Below are 21301 nucleotides of genomic sequence, written 5' to 3' on the forward strand. Positions count from 1 at the left end.
ACACCTAGGGCCCTCACACCACTCCTAACATTTTATATTACAACATATGGAATTCAATAATAAGGATTGAAATAATCGAATATATTCTTCCTAAACAAACTTAGATAGACTGAATGCATATATATTAGTAAATTCTAATGACATTGTGAGTGCATCACAAAATAGGGGGCTCTACGTCACTAGGAGCACTGCAAGACTAAAATTTTAATTCACAATATGGACAATAATAGGTCACTTGCATTAATTCATAAGAAAATTACATATTATAAAGAATTTTTTGGCAAGGTAGGGCTATTATAGCAATTTCTATATTGTAGTGCCTAACCCCTCTAGAGTTGTTTACATCAACATATATAACTTATTCTCTAACAACTTGGACTAAGAGACCCAAAACCTGGAGGCCTTAACTCCATTCAATACCGAAACCTAGCGTTACAACCATAATAATCATTTATAAAAAAATAAAATAGGGATTGTAGCTATCCAATATGATATTAAATTGAAATTGAATTCCAAGGATAAGAATAGTTTTGGTTTGAACAAATCTGATCCTAAGCTATGTTGATCAAAGAAGTTGAAACAATTATTGGGTATGCTATCCAAAACTTGCATAATTGTCTTCCTGTAATTCATCTTCATTTGCATAACCACATACATCTGGTTGTCCAATTAGCACCTTATAGTCATCTAACATATATAAAAGTTGTAATACCAAAGTTAATCCAATAAGGAAAATAAACCAAACATGCGTACTTAATTCATGAGGAAATGTATTTAATTATAGATAATAACCTTATCTAACTCATAACTGCTAAGGCCATGAAACTGAAAAAAAATAGTGGCAAAGTGTAGGAGAAAGGAAATATAAAACAAGAGATGATAGGAAAAAGATTATCCAATGTATGCAATAGACATGTCAAATTCAAGGCTCATAACCTCCTAGAAGTTGAACTATTGTCGTTAATCACCATAATTCAAGAGGATGCCATGTTAACCCACATTACACTTGGAAAAAAGGATATCCTCATAAAAAATATAAAGAATACTCTAGAAGGGTTAAAGTTGTAACCCTAGTTAAGAGTTAAAGGAGTAAACCTTAATCCCTTCTTGGTTCTCGAGTTATGTTACAACTAGGCCACTTGGAAGAAAAGGGGTTCCATTAATTTTTATTGTATATTGTTCTAAAATATAGTAGAACAACTTGGAAATGGGAGTGAGAGAGCATAAAAGAATGGGTTTAGTGTTTGTAGTAGCCTATAAGGCTACAGATTTTAAGTAAATCCACAAAGGTTCCTTCTCCTTTGTACTTGTAGTATTTCCATTTAAGCGAAAGAGAGAATAAACAAGCCTCACCTTCCAGCTGGGTTTTATCCTATAATGGTTTCCAAAGCATGTCTTTCATTCATTTTGGTTGGTGTGGGATTGCATTTATTTGTTCTCTATTTTCCACAACTTATCTATTACATGCATAAGTAGAAAATAATAATTAACAAATATGAAATGTATGGAAAGTAACCATCATACTAGGGATTTCAATATATTTTTGTGAGATATATTGTGGCAAGATGCGTAGTGAAATATCCACAATAGTTTACATATCATATCAATCTCAAAGCTTTTATTGATGAAGTATAATCAAATGTATTTCCATTCTTTGTATGTTGAGTTGTTTTTGGGAGTCCATATATTTATTTGTTGGTTGTGATCTCCATGCAAAGAGCCAATCAATACCACCTTAATGGTATTATTCATGATCAATGCACACAAGGCCAAGTTTAAAATGGTATGAAACCAGCTCACGAAAAGATAGAAAAGAAAGATAAATGCCTTAGAATTCAGCCTCTTTGAGGGGGCAACCTCCTTTACATTACACAAATGAATTATTCTTGGATGATACAAATGACAAGACCTCCTTTTGTATATATAGAAGTCTAAGGGGTCATAATATAATCAGAGCCAACACAACAATGATAATGTAAGGGCACAATAATAACAAAATGGGGACTACATGGGCACAACAATATAATAAGGGGGGTGTACTAATAATAATAAGGGGTTACACTAGCAGTATAGGGACCTAACATGCCCCTCTCCTTCAAAAATTGTTGTCCTCAACGCTTGAGTAGTTCTTAATACTTCTATATAAAATTCTTGTCCTCCCATGTGGAATATTTAGTAGGTAAGTTCTTACACTTCATGAGATACTCTGAAATTGGTCGATTTCGTAGTTGTCAGGTTCTTGTTTTTGTGACTACTCCAGGTTCCAATATGATTTTCCCTTCCTCATCAAGTTCTTGCCATATTGTTTGAACTGGGATCTTCTGCAACTTTTGAATGAGTGGCCACACTTCTTCATTCATCTTCCATTCATACCTTGCTTCATTTATCCAATCTAGCTGGATAATAGAAATAGCCGAAAACAATGCTTCCACATCCTCATCATTTCTTGAGAGTGCATCTGCAACAACATTTTGCTTCCCTTTTTTCTAGATGATTTCAAAGTCATAACCCAACATATTTGTGACCCATTTTTTTGTTCTTCTAAAGGTAATCTTTGTTCTAAAAAGTATTTAAGACTATAATGATCCATTTTTACCTTGAAGTGTCTTCCCATTAGGTAAGGTCATCATTTCTTAAGTGCATGTAGTATTGCCAACATTTCCTTCTCATAAATAGCTTGCTTGAGATGTAGTCATAAAAATACCCAGTCGCCTACATCAAAACTTCTTTCACTGTAATCTTGATATGCCTACTGTTTCATTCAATTCTACACCAAAGTGGTGTTATCCTTTAAAAGTTGGAGAACTTGTTGTTGATGCTCGATATGATATTTCATTGCTTGAATCTTTTTCTTCTTGATATGTCCCTTTACATTGAGAGTTTGAGTGGTAATTTCTTCCATTGCATTACAAGATATGTTTGGATTCATTTCTTGATGCTCGATGTGATCTTTCACTTCTTAAACATTTTTCTTCTTGATATGTCCTTCTATCTTGATAGTTTGAGGAGTGGTAATTCCGACCAATGCATTACAAGATATGGTCAGATCCATTTCTTCTTTCTCGATGTGATCTTTCACTTCTTGAACCTTTTTCTTCTTGATATGTCCTTCTATCTTGAGAGTTTCAGGAGTGGTAATTCTTGCCAATGCTTTACAAGATATAGTCAGATTCATTTCTTCTTTCTCTGGGTTAGTTCCTAGTGTATGTTATCACTTAGAACGAAAATTGATATATGTAACTTTTCATCCTAGCCTGATGACAAAGGTCAGTGCTAGTTTATTTTTGTTTTAATTTTCTTCCCTTAGAATCTGAAGTTTTGAAAAGTTTTTGAGTCAAGTTGTTCTCAGCTCCCATTGGTTCCCCTCCATCTACCATTGTTTTATAGCCACCTGTTATCTTATGTCAATCACCGTGTCTTTTTGTAATTTCGCAGCGCAATCATGATTAGGCAGTTTCGCAGCGCAATCCTGATTAGGCAGTTTCGCAGCGCATCATTCAAATTTAAAACTGACAACGCTGCGAAATCATGGATTCGTACATTTCGTAGTGAATCTTTCCCGAAATGTCAAATCCGTTAGATGAGTCATAGGCCGTGTCTTCTCATGTCAGCTCATGTACCCCTCTTATCACATTTCACCACTCATTGCCACTATCACCACCACTAGATCTGTTGATACGCATGAATCATCATTTCCAAGAAAGACCACCGTGCATAAAACTTAATGATGGTCGTAAGTCTTGCATGAAATGACAAATCTGCAAGATTACAACTTGAAAGATTTTAAACGGCAAAATTTAAAATTCAACTGCAAAGATAATCAAGCGAGGCTGATAATCAAGCGAGGTTGATAATCAAGCGAGGCTAATAATCAAGCGAGGCTGAATTCAAATAGAAGCTGAATCACAATTCCAACCAGAGCTGGTAGTTATTGTTTGCGAAGATTTGGAAGAATCAATGGAGAAAAAGGAGCACAGATCCGGCAAATGTCTAAGGAATGAGCCTGAAGGCTTTGTTGGAAATAATACTGAGAGGGGGGGTGAATCAGTATTATCAAGCAATTTAATAAATCTTCCTTATTTGATCTTTGAATTATTTTTGCATGTCAGTACCATAAAATAATGAGCATGAAAAACAGATAATCACACCAAAGAACACAAGATGTAAGGTGGAAACCCAATGTGGGTGAAAACCACCTGCTGCAATATGTCTCTAACTTCTTTCAATTTAGAAACTTCTTTTACAATGATTTTGTACTGGTGCAGTCCTTTACCAGTACGCAGGCTGCAACCTGCAGAGAGCTACAACTCTCTCTCTTTCTTGTTTTCTAGTCTACTCCTGGAAGGGAGCTACAACCCCCTACTTCTTTTCATAAAGCATCAGATGATCAACAAGTACATAACAGATATAGACCACTACAGATATCAGATCAGCAATAACAGAACCAACCCAGAACACCTTATCAACAGAGAAATTCAATCAACAGAACATCTTAAAACAAAGACGCAGTTTTTCTTTCTGTGGCCTGCGACCAGACGCCGTTAACTTTCTGCTACTCTGCGTCCACACGCAGATATTCTTCTGCTCTGCTGCGTGTCCACGCACTGTTCCTTTGACTGCTCTGCGTTCTGTTGCTTCAGGGACGCACCCAAATATATTATCGCGCCGCGTCCTTCTGCTTCAGAGACGCACCTGAACCTTGATCGCCCTGCGTCCACACGCAGGTCTCTCTCTGCTGTGCTGCGTCTCGGCGCACTTGCCCTTTACAGTACCTGCGTCCCGGCGCACTTTCCCTTCACTGATCCTGCGACCCTTCAGATATAAATGATATGAAGGCTTCAAGACAAACCCAATCAGTCAGATCTACAGATCTGATCATGCGCCATAGAGATCACAGTCCATTAGAAGATTCGCCCTCTTAGATCTGGACTAGATCTCACCAAATAAGATATTCAACCCAAGACCATTGCTCCATCCAAATGAACTCCTTTACTTTATATAGCCAAGCTCCTCCCCAAAACATGGAACAATACCACGAGCCGACACCATAGAAACACAAAACCGTCGGCTAGATACCACACAAGAAACCCCCACGTGCTTTTCTCTGCCTTGAAATGTGTGCACTGGGTGGACGCACCCCCTGAACGGCTGGCCGGCGTCCCTGGACGCGGGTTCTGCATGGTATACCTGCGGGGACGCACTTTCTGAACCGATTGCCTGCGTCCTTCTTAATTTTCAACAAACTGAGAGCCTTACCACTGGAGTTGCCATCAAGTACAACATCTGTAACATACAGTCATACCAGAAAACATAATGCCAACAATCTCCCCCTTTGGACTTGATGGCAACTTCACAAACTTCAGCTTCATTCTGCCCCTTTGACATAAAGGGCAAAGGGTATGCTCCCCCTAAGCTCATGCTCCCCCTGAATATGAACCAGATCTGTAGCAACGCACCACCATGAAAGAGATAGAGACATATTGCAGCTATTTCCAAGATCTCCTTCTCCATAATGCCAACAATGCATTATGTGCTCCCCCTGAGCCTGTACCACCAATAAGAAGAGGTTCAACAAGATGATGCATCAACAACCCCCAGCTTTTGCCTGAGGTATTCAAACGTGTCCCTGGGCAATGGTTTGGTAAGAATATCAGCAACTTGTTCCTTGGAAGGAACATACTCCAACTTGACTTTCTGTTCAAGCACTTGTTCCCGGAGAAAATGGTACTTGATTGGTATGTGCTTGGTTTTTGAATGCATAACCGGATTCTTTGAGATGCTGATTGCACTTGTGTTATCACATAAGATGGGGATAGGTGGTGTACAAGTGATTTGAAAATCCTGCAAAGTCTGCATCATCCAAAGGAGTTGAGTGCAACAAGATGCAGCAGCAACATATTCCACTTCAGCTGTAGACAAGGCAATCGAACTCTGTTTCTTGCTGAACCAAGATACCAGTCTGGAACCCATAAAGAACGCACCACCACTTGTGCTTTTCCTGTCATCCACGCTTCCGGCCCAATCTGCATCTGTATAAGCATGAAGAGTAAGATCTGTATCTCTAGGATACCATAAGCCATAATTTTGAGTCCCTTGAAGATATTTGAAAATTCTCTTTACTGCCTGAAGATGAGTCTCCTTCGGATTTGCCTGAAATCTTCCAACTATTCCAACTGCATGCATGATGTCTGGTCGGGTACGTGTCAAATATAGTAAACTTCCAATCATAGATCTGTAGGTTGGTTGATGTACTGCTGCAGATTTATCATTTGTACTGAGACTACATCCTGTGACCATGGGTGTACATACTGGTTTTGCATCTTCCATGCCATATTTCTTCAAAATCTGCTTGAGATACTTGGTTTGAGATAAAAAGATTCCTCCTTCCTTTTGTTGGATTTGCAAACCAAGGAAATATGTCAGTTCTCCTAGCAAGGACATTTCAAATTCATTCTGCATGACCGAGGCAAAGTTTTGACTCATAGCTTCTTCATTGCTGCCAAAAATAATGTCATCTACATACACAACAAGTATTAGCAATTTGTCATTTTCAACTTTTATATACAGATTGCTATCTGCTGAACCTTTTGAGAAACCTTGTTGATGGAGATATTTGTCCAACCGGTAGTACCAAGCCCTTGGAGCTTGTTTGAGACCATAGAGAGCCTTTTTCAATCGGCATACAAGATTTGGATCATTTCCAAGAATGAACCCATCTGGCTGTTCAATGTACACTTCTTCTTCCAAGTCTCCATTCAGAAAGGCTGATTTCACGTCCATTTGAAATACTTTGAAGTTTTGAAAACTTGAGAGAGCAAGGAACATTCGGATGGCCTCAAGTCTTGCAACAGGAGCAAAAGTTTCTTCAAAGTCTATTCCTTCTTGCTGCGCATACCCTTTACAAACAAGTCTGGCTTTGTTTCTAATTACTTCTCCATTTTCATTCAATTTATTTTTGAAGACCCATTTTGTTCTGATAACATTCTTATCCTTTGGTCTAGGAACCAGCTCCCAAGTGTTGTTCTTTTCGATTTGCTCAAGTTCTTCATTCATTGCTTTCACCCAACATTCATCTTTGCATGCTTCTTTCACATTTTGTGGTTCAGTAGAGGAGAGTAATGCCAAATAGCTTGAGGCTTCTGCAACTGTTCTTCTTGTTTGTACACCTGCTTCTTTCTGCCCCACAATCTGAGATTCTGGATGATTCTTCTGAACATATCTGGATGGAGTTTTCTCTTCTATTCTTGTCTGCTCCTCTGGTTCTTCTTGAGGTTCTCCTTGGGGTTCTTCTTCTTCATCATTCTGTCTTTGAGGGTAGCCTTCATCTTCTTCTATATCTTCATGATGTACTTGCTTAGGAATATATCCCTTCTCATCAACCACTACATCAATGTTGTCAACAATTCTGCCAAGTCTTTTATTGTAGCATTTGTATGCTTTGCTATGTGGAGAATAGCCAAGAAGAATGCCTTCATCTGCTCTAGGTTCAAGTTTGCCAAGCTGCTCATCAGTATTCTTGATATAGCATTTGCTCCCAAAGATTTTGAAGTGCTTTACCGAAGGAGTTTTACCACTCCAGAGCTCATGAGGAGTTTGAGTGCTGTTCACCCGAACATTTGTCTTGTTGAGAATAATAACCGCAGCATGTGCAGCTTCACCCCAGAAAGTTGCGGGAGTTCCTGATTCATCAAGCATAGCACGAGCCATTTGTTGGATTGTTCTGTTCATTCTTTCAACAACTCCATTTTGCTGAGGAGTTCTGCTGTAGAGAATTCTCTCCTTATCCCATGTTCATCACAGAAATCGAAAAATTCATTTGAAGTAAATTCCCCACCTCTGTCGGATCTGAGGCACTTAATTTTGTGACCTGATTCATTTTCAACCAAGGCTTTGAAGGTCTTGAATTTTTCGAATGCTTCATCTTTGTGCTTCATAAGTCCTAACCAGACAAACCTGGAGAAATCGTCAATAAATAATATCAAGTATTCCTCTCCTCTAGGTGTTCTTTTCCTGAATGGGCCACATGTATCTGTATGTACTAGCTCAAGAGGCATGCTAGCTGATCCCTCTTTCTCTGGAAAGTTAGTCCTGGTTTGTTTTCCAAACTGACATGATCTGCATATGGTGTTGTCAGGAATTTTGATATCTGGAAGATCGCGAACTGCCTGATATTTGCATGCTTTCCTTATTTGTGAGAAGCTTAGATGTCCCAACCTTCGATGCCATAACCAGTGCTCTTCATCCTTGCTAAGATAGCATTGTTGTTCTCCTTCTTCAAATATGTACAGATTATTTGGAGTTCTTTTGCCTTTGAGTACTGTTTTACCTGTATCAAGATCACGAACAAGACATCCATTCAATCTGAAAATAACCTCGGTTTTTTGATCACACATCTGGCTGACACTTAGTAGATTATGCTTCAATCCATCAACATACAAAACATTTCCAGCTTTGACCTTTTCTTTCAAAGGAGCAATACCTTTTCCTTTTATAGTTGCAGGAGTATCATTTCCAAAAGAAACTTTCTTTCCCTTTTCTAAAGTAGAATAAGATTCAAGTTTTTCTTTATCACCTGTCATATGTTTCGAACATCCACTGTCAATGTACCATAGATTTTCCTGTCCTTCTGCATAAAATGCTATCCCACATCTTTCTGCTTGAGGTTCCTTTATTCTCCATGTTTTGGTGCTTGTGGCTTGTTCTTTTTTCTCCTGAAACCTGCTCCTGCATTCAGAGTCTTCATGACCAAAATTATTGCAGATAGAACATTCAACTTCATTTTCAAGAACCGAAAAGTTGTTATAGGTCCTTTTTGTAATCCCTGTCATACTTCTTTGTTTTTGAGCTTCCCTAGTCATGATTGTCTTATATGCAACACATTGAGCTGCTTTGTGACCAAAGTTATGGCAAGAAAAGCATTGTCCATTGAAGAAGCTTCTGCGGTTATTGAATCTACCAGCCAACTGATTGTAATTTCTATTTTCATCTATTCTTGAACCAAACTGAGAAGATTTTACCTGTGGCTGGTTGTAGCTTTTGTTCACCCTTAAGATGGATTGTCCCTGATAGTTTCTGTTTGTAATTCGTCCCTGCTTTACCTGATTATCTTCATTTTTCTTCTGCTCATTTCTTCTTGCTGCATCAAGATAACTTTTTGAGGTGGATGCTTGAGAGGTTCCTCCATTATAGCCCAAACCTGTCTTGTTTAGAGGAGACCGCTGCACATTGATAATCTCATCCAAAGTTTCAGATCCTTTGACAAACTTAAGATTAATAGCTTTTGTTTTCTCAATTTCTTTTCTGAGACCAACAATTTCACCTTCTAGTTTTTCAAGATGTTTTTCCTTTTCATCAATTTGAAATTGCAAAGTATCAATGATCACATTCTTTTCTTCTATGCATCTCTTGAGTCTAGTAATTTCATCATAGAGATTATCCACATCTACAGCATCCTCATAATCATCATCTTCAAATGCCATTAACAACTTATATTTATTACCTTGTTCATCTTCATCACTGTTTGATAAGCCATCACTATCTTCATGGGTGTAGTAGCTTTTCTTATTTGCACTTTGTTTCTTGTTCCATCTAGCAGGTTCTTTTCCTTTATCCTTATAAGGACATTTTGCAGCATAATGACCTACTCTTCCACAAGCAAAGCATTTGAAAGGTAGCTTACCTCTGAACCTTCCAGAACCCCTTTGAAGATTTCTGACAAAATTTGATTCTTCTTCCTCTTCTTCTGGAACATGGCTTGCTTCATAGTAATCTTCTTTGCCTGATGCCTTAAAAGCAGCTTCCCTTCTGTCTGATGGACCTCCCTTTCTCATTTCATAAGCAGTTAGAATTCCATGTAGCTGAGACATAGTGAGAACACGGAGATTTTCCTTTTCTTCTATTGCAGATACTTTAGATTCAAACTTGGGGGATAATGATCTTAGAATCTTTTGAACTACTATAGTCTCTTTTATTTCTTCACCCAAATTTTTCATACAATTAACAATCTCATCTACCCGAAGAAAATAATTAGCCACACTTTCATCATTATACATCTTGAGAGTCTCATATTGAATCCTGAGAGTTTGAAGTTTAGCTTGTTTTAACTGTTCATCTCCTTCATAGCTAGTGATCATTTTGTCCCATATCTCTTTTGCTGATTTGAAGTGCATGACCTTCATGAATTCTGTTTGGGATATACTTCCTAATAGAGTACTGACTGCCTTTGCATTTGTTTCATACTTCTTTTTCTCAACTAGATCTGTAGGAGTAGCTGAAGGAAAAGCATAGCCTGTTTCTACAATGTTCCAAACTTCTGTACCAAGAGATTGAAGATATGCAGTAACTCTTACCTTCCAATAATTGAAATTTGTCCCATCAAAAATCGGTGGCCTGATTGATGCTTCTTTCTCGTAGTTGCTCATGATGAACGATCTACCTTCAAGCGATCAAGCTTCTCTGAAGGACCTGCTCCGATACCAATTTTTGGAAATAATACTGAGAGGGGGGGTGAATCAGTATTATCAAGCAATTTAATAAATCTTCCTTATTTGATCTTTGAATTATTTTTGCATGTCAGTATCATAAAATAATGAGCATGAAAAACAGATAATCACACCAAAGAACACAAGATGTAAGGTCGAAACCCAATGTGGGTGAAAACCACCTGCTGCAATATGTCTCTAACTTCTTTCAATTTAGAAACTTCTTTTACAATGATTTTGTACTGGTGCAGTCCTTTACCAGTACGCAGGCTGCAACCTGCAGAGAGCTACAACTCTCTCTCTTTCTCGTTTTCCAGTCTACTCCTGGAAGGGAGCTACAACCCCCTACTTCTTTTCATAAAGCATCAAATGATCAACAAGTACATAACAGATATAGACCACTACAGATATCAGATCAGCAATAACAGAACCAACCCAGAACACCTTATCAACAGAGAAATTCAATCAACAGAACATCTTAAAACAAAGACGCAGTTTTTCTTTCTGTGGCCTGCGACCAGATGCCGTTAACTTTCTGCTACTCTGCGTCCACACGCAGATATCCTTCTGCTCTGCTGCGTGTCCACGCACTGTTCCTTTGACTGCTCTGCGTTCTGTTGCTTCAGGGACGCACCCAAATATATTATCGCGCCGCGTCTTTCGCTACAGAGACGCACCTGAAAACACTATCGCGCCGCGTCCTTCTGCTTCAGAGACGCACCTGAACCTTGATCGCCCTGCGTCCACACGCAGGTCTCTCTCTACTGTGCTGCGTCTCGGCGCACTTGCCCTTTACAGTACCTGCGTCCCGGCGCACTTTCCCTTCACTGATCCTGCGACCCTTCAGATATAAATGATATGAAGGCTTCAAGACAAACCCAATCAGTCAGATCTACAGATCTGATCATGCGCCATAGAGATCACAGTCCATTAGAAGATTCGCCCTCTTAGATCTGGACTAGATCTCACCAAATAAGATATTCAACCCAAGACCATTGCTCCATCCAAATGAACTCCTTTGCTTTATATAGCCAAGCTCCTCCCCAAAACATGGAACAATACCATGAGCCGACACCATAGAAACACAAAACCGTCGGCTAGATACCACACAAGAAACCCCCACGTGCTTTTCTCTGCCTTGAAATGTGTGCACTGGGTGGACGCACCCCCTGAACGGCTGGCCGGCGTCCCTGGACGCGGGTTCTGCATGGTATACCTGCGGGGACGCACTTTCTGAACCGATTGCCTGCGTCCTTCTTGATTTTCAACAAACTGAGAGCCTTACCACTGGAGTTGCCATCAAGTACAACATCTGTAACATACAGTCATACCAGAAAACATAATGCCAACAGGCTTAGATATAACGCTGAGAAATAAAGAGGTGGAGAAAGCATTTAAAAAGGCCGGGTGCTGGAATTTTTGCAAAAAGTTACAAGGAGGGCACGCACAGGTAACTAAAGAATTTGCACTTAACTTCACAGGCTTGAATTCAAAAGTAGCCATGATAGAATTGCAGGTTTCGCCAGAAGTGATATCTACTGTGACAGAGATACCACGAGGACAAGAGCAATGGTTTAAAAATTTCAAGTTTGACATGAATCCTTGCAAGGAGTTTTTGAAGGATGAATTTGTAAATGAAGATTTAAGTAAGGCAGTGCCCAGGGGTTATGTCAAAGAATATTATGCTCATTTACTCACCTGCATACAGAAATATCTGACTTGTGAAGGAAGGTATAACAAGGTTTACTCTTACCATTTTAAACTCCTTTTGCATTTCACCGGGAAGATCTCCATAGACTTACCTTTTTATCTTTTCCGTAGTTTGAGTAAGATGTGTGATAAGGTACAGTTGAGGAAAGAGGATTGTGAAACCTCTTTGTTTCATCATGGTTTGATCAAACTACTGGTTTTAGATGGGCTCCAAAAGGTAGACAGAGATTGGAATTCATTCATTTTTATGGCTGGCTTCAAAAGCCAGACTGGCCTCACTCCTCTACCTGCTAGAGATTATACAATACCTGAGCTCCAAACAGAAGCAAGAGCTAAAAGGGTTCCAAATTCACAAGTAAGAAAACAAGTGAAGCCACTCATCATCCAAGATCAACCTCAGAAATCAACTAAGGAAAAAGCTCATGGTAAAAAGACTGTACCTGAAACAAGCACATCTGAAGTAGCCTCAAGGATAAGAACAAGAAGCCAGATGAATAAGGAAAACGGTAAAGCTATAGCAGTCGAAGAAAGTCCAGTGTCCAAGGGAAGTTTAAATACCCTATTACAGGCTATTGACTTTGAGCAGTCTCTACCAGTTCAAATTGAGTTGATACAGTCGGAACAAGAAAGCACCAAGAAAGACAAGGCCTCAAAAAGGCTTAAATTTGATGAGCCAGCTGAAGAGTTTGTTTTTAAACCTAGAAGACCTATGACAAGGAGATTCCAGCAAGTACAGGAAGCACTGTCAAGAACAGAGGAAACAGGGGAAGGGACACAACGTTGGCAAAAGAAAAACACATGCAAAACAGTCATCACATCTAAAGAAGATAATATAGCAGCCATGAAGAGCCAATTAGAATCAGCTAAGCATGAGATCGCCAAATTGAAGAAAGCTGTTAGAAGACATGTAGTCATACACGCAAACTATTATAAAACTCTATGGAAAGGGAATGAAACTGTAGAAGCCCAGTTGAATGCAGTGGTTGATGGCCATTCACAATTTCACACCTGGACAGTACCAGCAATCAAAGAAGCCAAGTACATCAGAAGGATCAATATGCAACTGAGAGCTGGGAATAAGGTTATGAAGAAACAAATTGAAGATCTGAAGGCACAGCTAAGCCAGCTTAAAGGACCTGCTAAATGAGTTTTTCATTTCAAGTAAGATTTTGTTTCAAGAATTTTGATAAGTTTGCTTGATCTTATCTTTCTGAAGAAATCTAAATCCCTATTCAGCCTTTGGAAAGTCTAAAGAAGTTTTTGGCAATCAAGAACTCGGTTAATAAAGGTCTCAGGTTAAAAACAAGTTGTTTTAAATAACTCAGCAGTTTCGTAGCGCGCTGCGAAACTGCTGAAAGTGATGATTTCAACATAAATCAAGCAGTTTTGAAGTTGAAGCGGGAATTTCGAAAAGGAAATATATATAAGGCATATAAGGCATCATTTGAAACTATTAACATTCAACCAGGACAAGACAGGTGGAGAAGATATGTATTCGAATCCAATTTTAAATTTTTTGTCATAAAGTGAACATATTTACCACAGTTCAAGATATTTCATAACAGCTTGGTGCCTTCAGACATGAAAAGGGTGGCCAACACATCATGGACGTGGCAATCTGTTCTATTTGGGTAATCAAAGATAAAAGGCATGCTTCTTTGGATTCGAACATTTTGAGGCAAACCAAGGACCGACAAACAGGGGTAGTTTCCTATGTTTCAGGGCAATGGAAAAGATGTGTCATTGAAGATCAAACATGGAGCCTTGAACATCCATTACAGCCAAACTAAAGGGGAGCAGATGTCAAAGAACGAGAACCATTGTAATCAAGGCTATTATTAGCATAACACGGTGTTAGAATCCTACTTGATTTAGATCTCTAAAAACTCCAGTCAACACTTTGTTGCATTTATTAAGTAGTTAGAGTTTAAGAGTTGTCAGTAATAGAAGTAGTTTTCGAATTCCCTTCATGCTGGAGGAGGAATCTTGATCAGTTAGAATAAGAGCTCTATATATAGCTGAAACAACAATGTAATCAGGGTTGGAAATTTTATGAAAAGCTTGTATTTGGCCTATGTAAAGACTCATTTTCAGTAATACATGCTTGACTTTACTTCTCAGGATTCATGAAGGATTTGTTATGTTCAGAATATGTGATGTTGTCCTTTTCTTAATTCTTACAGTGGTATGGATGTATAATCACTCAGAATTCACTGACTGTGCTCTGACTTCCTGTATACATTTATAAACTATGTGGTCCCATATGAGTTTATGTTCTGAATGTTTAAATGCTGAATGCCCTGACTTCCATGTAAGGTTGAGTTCATTGTTATTTTGAGGTGTTGTTGACTCCATAAGCCCAATGGATAGTTTTGTTTAATGTGTTTCCACCATTCATATTTTTCATAGTTGTTCTATAAGAGTTAGCCATCTTATCTTTAATCAAAATCATTAATCCATCAAGAGAGAGCCCTCTCAGGTTGAGGAGGCTAAGCCTCAGCCTAAAGTAGGTTGAAATAGTTACTTAGAGTCAACTTGACCAGCAGCCTATCAGGATCTCATTTTGAGATAACATTTTGGTGCGTCTGCCGGGAGCCTGAAGATTATTCATTCCCGAAATTATGAAGCTAAACTTCTGAAGGTAGCAGGAGCTCAGAAGGTTTTCGAGGCTGCATTCTACCTTGGTGACTCCATACAATCTTAAAGTTAAAAAGGTGGCTTCGAGAGGAAGATATACAAGGAGTAATCCTGACCCAGATCCACCTACTCCTGTGAATAATCCAAACACCATCTCAAGGAGCAGGCAAAATTTCCTGATATACCAGGTACTTCATCTTTTTCGAAATCTTTGTTCCCTGAATTTTCTAGAAGTCCTGAAGATAAAATTGTAGATGATAAAATTCATGAGGTATTGTTGAGGTCTGAGAATGAAGACGAACTTATTGGAATTATTTTAGATTTACAAAAAAGAGGCATTGATACTTCATCCTTAGTGTCACAAAAAGATAAGGAAGAGTTTTGGGAGGTTGTTACTTCAGAATTACTGTTAGAAGAAGAAGATTTGAATCAACTCAAAGAGCTTGATCCTTTTGAAGTTTTGCTCAAATCCAAAACTGGATTACCCCTCCCAAATTGGAGTTCCTTTGTCAGTGGTTTGCAAAGTCAAAATAGTCCTTTTCGTACTAATACTTTATCTTCTACCTCCGCTAGCCCAAATAGTCCTCAGACACTATCTCACACTAGTTCTGGTCCCACCGGTCATACAATACCTGTTATCACTGCTCCTCCATTCATTATGGCTATACCTGCTAGGTATGCTCCACTAGCTCCCCCTGCTGTTTTACATGATCTTCCTAGGAAATATGCTGCCAGAATTCCAACATGGGGAGGAGATGAAGATATTACAGCAGAGGAACATGTGGATAGGTTCAATGATTTTCTTGACAGGGAAGAAGTGGATGATGAAGATGTAAAACTAAGATTGTTTGCTCAAACTTTCATTGGGGAAGTCAGAAAATGGTTTAAAGCCCTTGGAGCCGGAAGCATTCATAGTTGGGTAGAATTTGAAGATAGCTTTCTAAGGAAATGGGGAAACAGAACCAACCCTGTCCAAGCCCTTACTGAATATAACAATCTTAGAAGAGCTCCAGAGGAAACTGTCCAAAGCTTCTCTAAGAGGTTTAATAAAATATACAATTCTATTCTAGCTCATTTGAAACCTCCTGGAGCTTTGGCACAGTTGAGATATGTTGAATCATTTGATTCAGATTTCTCTCTTTTACTCAGAGAAAGGGAGTCTGCCTCTCTTGCTGACATGCAAAATGATGCAATTAAGGTGGAGGTGAATATGATGGCTTCTAAGAAATCAAAGATGGCAAAGACTAAGCTGAAGGAAGAAGAGAAACCTTCTACCTCTGCTTCAGAAGACAAGTTTGAAACAATGATGAAAACCATGGAAAAATTGATGGACCGACTAGCTCTTGGGAATGCTTCTGCTCCTCCAGCACAGCAGGAACCTCAATTCAGGAACCCTCAGTACAGAAGACCTCAGAATCAGCAAAGGCCAATAGACAACAGAAATCAGCAGTCAGATCCTCCAGTGAGACCTCCCTTCCAACAAAATTTGGTAGATGAAGAAGATGAGCCTCAAGTCCCTGAGGAATCAATCCATTGTTTTGATGAAGAAGTGTCAGGGATTTTCTTGACTAAGGAGGAACATGATGAGTCAAGTATGATAAAATCAGGAGAAGAGCCTTCAGATTTTTTAAAGGGCTATCAGCACGCTATCTTTGAGATGCAAAAGCAGTACAATCTTAGGAATAGAGATGTTCGTATTACAGCAAACAAAGCACAGCCCAAGAAGAATACCTCAAGGACAGTTGAAGATAAAAAGGAAAACTCAAAGGTGGTTGAAGATAAGAATGATTCTCCTCTTGTCAAAAAGGATATTCAAATTCTTTCTCCTCCTAAAGAAATTGAGAAGACTACTTCTGTTTTTAATCTTGAGAATGAGATTGCAAAAATTAAGATATTAGTCCCTTTTAATGAAATTCTCAAGGTAGACAAATACAGAAGCAAAATTTTTGAAATGCTTAATTCACAACCAGGAGTAGCTGATATCCTAAATGTACAAGAAGATAATCATGTTATCTGTTTGGGTCCAAGACTTGAGGATGAACAAAATGAAGAGTTTCCCCCTTTCTACATAAGTATTAGCATTCATGATATGACTCTACATAATGCTATGTTAGATTCGGGGGCATCACATAATCTCATGCCTAAGGTAATCATGGAAAGATTGGGGTTAGAGCTAACTAGGCCATATAAGGATTTATTTTCCTTTGATTCAAAAAGAGTCCAATGCATTGGTTTGAAAGATGTTGTTGTGGGGCTCACACAAATTCCAACAAAAACAATTGTTATGGACATTGTTGTAGCAGACATTCCTCCGAAGTTTGGGATGCTTCTTTCAAGGTCATGGGCAGCAAAAATCAAGGGCACAATGTAGATGGATCTTACATATGCTACCATCCCAGTGTTTGGTGAACAAAGGAGGTTGTATCGCGAGACAAGGATGGCCTACATGGTAAGCAGCAAAGACAAGGCTCAGAATTTTCCTATTTATTCATGTGATACTGGTCTTGGATCAGCCATCCTTTTCAATGAATCAGTTGGAAGAGAATCACAAGATGAACCTACGGAAAATCAGTGTCAAGAAGGTCAACAAGGAGATGAAAGAGACATCATGGGCTGCTGGTCATTATACTTTGATGGATCAGCAGGAAAAGAAGGGGTAGGAGCTGGGATTTGGATCACTAGTCCAACTGAAGAAAGTAAGTTTCTCTCATACAAATTAAACTTTGATTGTACCAACAATATGGCTGAGTACGAATCTTTGATTTTAGGTTTGGAAGCCTTGATAAAATTGAAAGCTAAAAACATTGCTGTTTGTGGAGATTCTGAATTGGTAATTAAACAAGTAGAAGGTGCATATCAAACTGAGGATGCAAGGATGAGAGCATACAAAAACTTAGTGTTGGAGATGTTGGAAAAATTTCAATCCTATTCTTTTAGCATCAAAACTAGAGATCAAAACTCTATTGCAGATTCTCTTGCTGTTTCTGCCAGTCTCTTTATCATTCCTAAACACTCTTCTGAAAATTATGAAGTGGAGGTTCGCCATAGACCAGTCATACCAGATAATATCACAAATTGGCAAGTTTTTGAGGATGATCAGCATATAAGGAACTTCATTGAATTAAAAGAAGAGTTTGAACACAATCAGATAGATCAGCAGAATATGTTAATAGAGTCAAAGGAAAGTTCTGAAGTCTTACAATTACAAAACAACTTAATTCCTAAAGGCCTCATTCCCCTTGAGAAATTATTTGATCAAAATGATGTGTTCAAAGCACCAAGACTACAAGCTAATGAAGAAGAAGTAGAAAGCTGCAATTTAGGAGACTCGGTTGTGCCTAAGATAGTCAAGATTTCAAAATTCCTTTCAGCTGATATGAAGACTAAATATGTTGATATCATGAAAAGATTCATTGATGTTTTTGCATGGAGTTATGCTGACTTGAAACAATATGACTCTTCAATCATACAGCATACCATTCCTATCAAGCAGAATGACAATCCTTTTAAGCAGAAGTTAAGAAGAATTAATCCTCTTCTAATGCCACTGATTGAAAAAGAAGTGAAAAAGCTCTTTGATGCTAAAATTATTGTTCCAATCAGATTCTCAAATTGGCTTGCTAATTTGGTACCAGTCAGAAAAAAGAATGGAGAGATCAGAATTTGTATAGACTTCAGAAACTTAAACAAAGCTTCATTGAAAGATAATTACCCCCTCCCCAAAATGGATTTCATTCTGCAGAACATTGTTGTTTCACAAAGGATGTCTATGCTTGATGGCTTCTCAGGGTACAATCATATTCTTGTTCACCCAGATGATCAGGAGAAAATGGCCTTCACTACACCATGGGGAACATTCATGTATGCAAAAATGCCATTTGGCCTCATGAACGCGGGAGCCACTTTCCAGAGAGCAATGGATATTGCTTTTGCTGAAGAAAAGGACAAATCAGTGGTGGTTTATCTTGATGACATCACAGCTTTTTCAAAAAGGGAAGAAGACCACTTAAAGCACCTTGAAAGGATCCTACTGAAGTGTAGGAGGTTTGGTATTTCTCTAAACCCAACCAAAAGTATTTTTGCTTTAACTTCTGGCAAACTGCTTGGTCATATTATTTCTGAAGAAGGAATTAGGATTGATCCTAATAGAGTTGGTGCAATTCAAAAATTAGATCTACCAAGGAGTAAGAAGGAGATTCAATCCTTTCTTGGGAAAGTTAACTTTGTTAGAAGATTCATTCCTAATTTTGCTGAAGTTGTCAAGAACATAACAAAGATGTTAAAGAAAGGAGCAGACTTTAAATGGACAGTTGAAGCAAAGAAATCATTTGAAGAGATCAAGAAGGCACTTACTCAAGCACCAGTACTTATCAGCCCTGTTGTGGGGAAAAGTATCCGACTCGGAATGACCCTATCCCTACTCTAAGGGTGATAGTTCCTTAGCAACAACTGAAAGTAAAGATTTGATATTTTCCTTTATGAAAGTACAGAGAAAGAAGAAAAGATTGACCAACCGATATCCTTCGCTTTTGTCGATCTTGTCTTCTCTCTTCGTCCCTTGCTCCCAGCTCCTTGTTCCCTTGCCGGCCCAGCTACACAAAGATCCTGCATAAACAAGAGAAGGAAACTACAAGAAACATGTACTCATAACTGATGCATGGATTAGAGTGAATCAGATATACAAGTAAATACAATACATCAATGCAATACAAGTATATAGGAGAACATTCAAAGCTTTATTGATAGAAGTAAAAGGTTCTGAGAAGGTTACAACCATCAATGGCTCCAATCCAGCAGCACCTCCCCAGCAGCAAGAAATCTCCTCTTCAACTCTATAAAAGCAATCACCCAATAGCTCTAACTGTAAACCAACAGCACTTCCTTGCTTTGCACAAAATTCCAGCCTCCTTAGACCTCATAGAAGAGCTCTATATATAGGAGAGAAGAAGAGAGGATGAGTCAGCTTGAGACTGACATAAAGCTGCCTTGTGTCCTCTCCTTCTTCAGTTAAACTTCAGTTCTTGAGTCCACTTGGAGATCCTTGCTTACACATGGAGATCAAGTACCTCTTACTCATCACAGGGCGAATCCCTTGAACCAAGTGTCAGTTTGGAAGCTTCCTGGGCAGTTGACACCTTGCAGAATGACTGTGCCACTTGGCCAATCTCGCCCAGCGCAGGTAGCCTTCATTGGTTTTGACTTTCAGCGCAGGTACAAGGAGGAGCAGTTGACATTCAGCGCAGATGCTCAGTGGAGCAGCTGACATGATCCAAAAATAGCCTGTTTTTGAGTGTTTTCAGGTGGAGAACTGATAGGAAGTGCTGTGGTTTGCTGACCTTGTTCCTCTAGGGGTAAGAACAACATGTTTAGGGACTTTGGATCTCTGTAATTATCGACATTTCATGCTCCATGCTGCGAGGCACAAAAATGTCTATAACAAGACCAGATTTTACCAAGGAGTTCCTTATCTTCACATTCGCTTCTGAAGACACAATTGCTAGAGTTTTACTGCAAAAAGGAAGTCAAGGTACTGAACAACCCATTTCTTTCTTTAGCAAGACATTAGCCAATGCTGAATTGAAATATAATATCTTAGAGAAACAAGCCTATGCATTGGTGAAAGCAATTAAGGATTTCAGAATCTATGTTTTGCACTCTCACATTGTTGCCTACGTCCCAAATGCTGTTATAAAAGATATTCTTACACAAGCTGATCCAGATGGAAAAAGGGTAAAGTGGATAGCAAAACTGTTGGAGTATGACATTGAGATCAAACCCACAAAGTTGGTAAAGGGTCAAGGCCTAGCCCAATTGTTGACTTAGTCAAATTTGGACTGTATTGATATTAATTTAAGCACAGAAATCTCAGAAATTTCTGAAAATGAAGAGGAATTGGTCCAAATAAATGAGAAATTCTAGATCTCAGAATGGTACAAGGATATAGCATTTGTTTTGCAGCATAATAGAGCTCCTGATAATCTTTCAAAATCCAAAGCTCGGTTTACCAAATTGAAATCTCTCAGATATTTTGTGTATGACCAAAATTTGTTTTGGAAAGATGCAGGAGGAATATTATTAAACTGCCTCATTGAAGAAGAAGCTGATAAAGTAATTGATGAGTTTCATAAAGGGGATTGTGGAGGACATCACTATTGGAAAGCCACTGCAAACAAGGTCTTGAGAGCTGGCTATTTTTGGCCAACTATGTTTAGAGATATCTATAAAAAGATAGCCACATGTCATGAATGTCAAGTGTTTGAAGGAAAGAGAAAGCTTATGCCACTGCCCTTGGTTCCTATTTATGTTGAAGCACCTTTCCAGCAGTGGGGATTAGACTTTATAGGGGAAATCCATCCTCCTTCATCAGGTCAGCATCGCTGGATTCTCACAGCCACCGATTACTTTACAAAATGGATAGAAGAAATACCCACAAGGCAAGCAAATGATTCAGTGATTATTTCTTTCTTAGAAAA

This window comes from Pinus tabuliformis, chromosome 4_1 (genome assembly GCF_031772625.1).
Source record: "Pinus tabuliformis cultivar Carrire ecotype Pingquan chromosome 4_1, CPIR1, whole genome shotgun sequence".
In the NCBI taxonomy this organism is placed as follows: Eukaryota; Viridiplantae; Streptophyta; class Pinopsida; order Pinales; family Pinaceae; genus Pinus; species Pinus tabuliformis.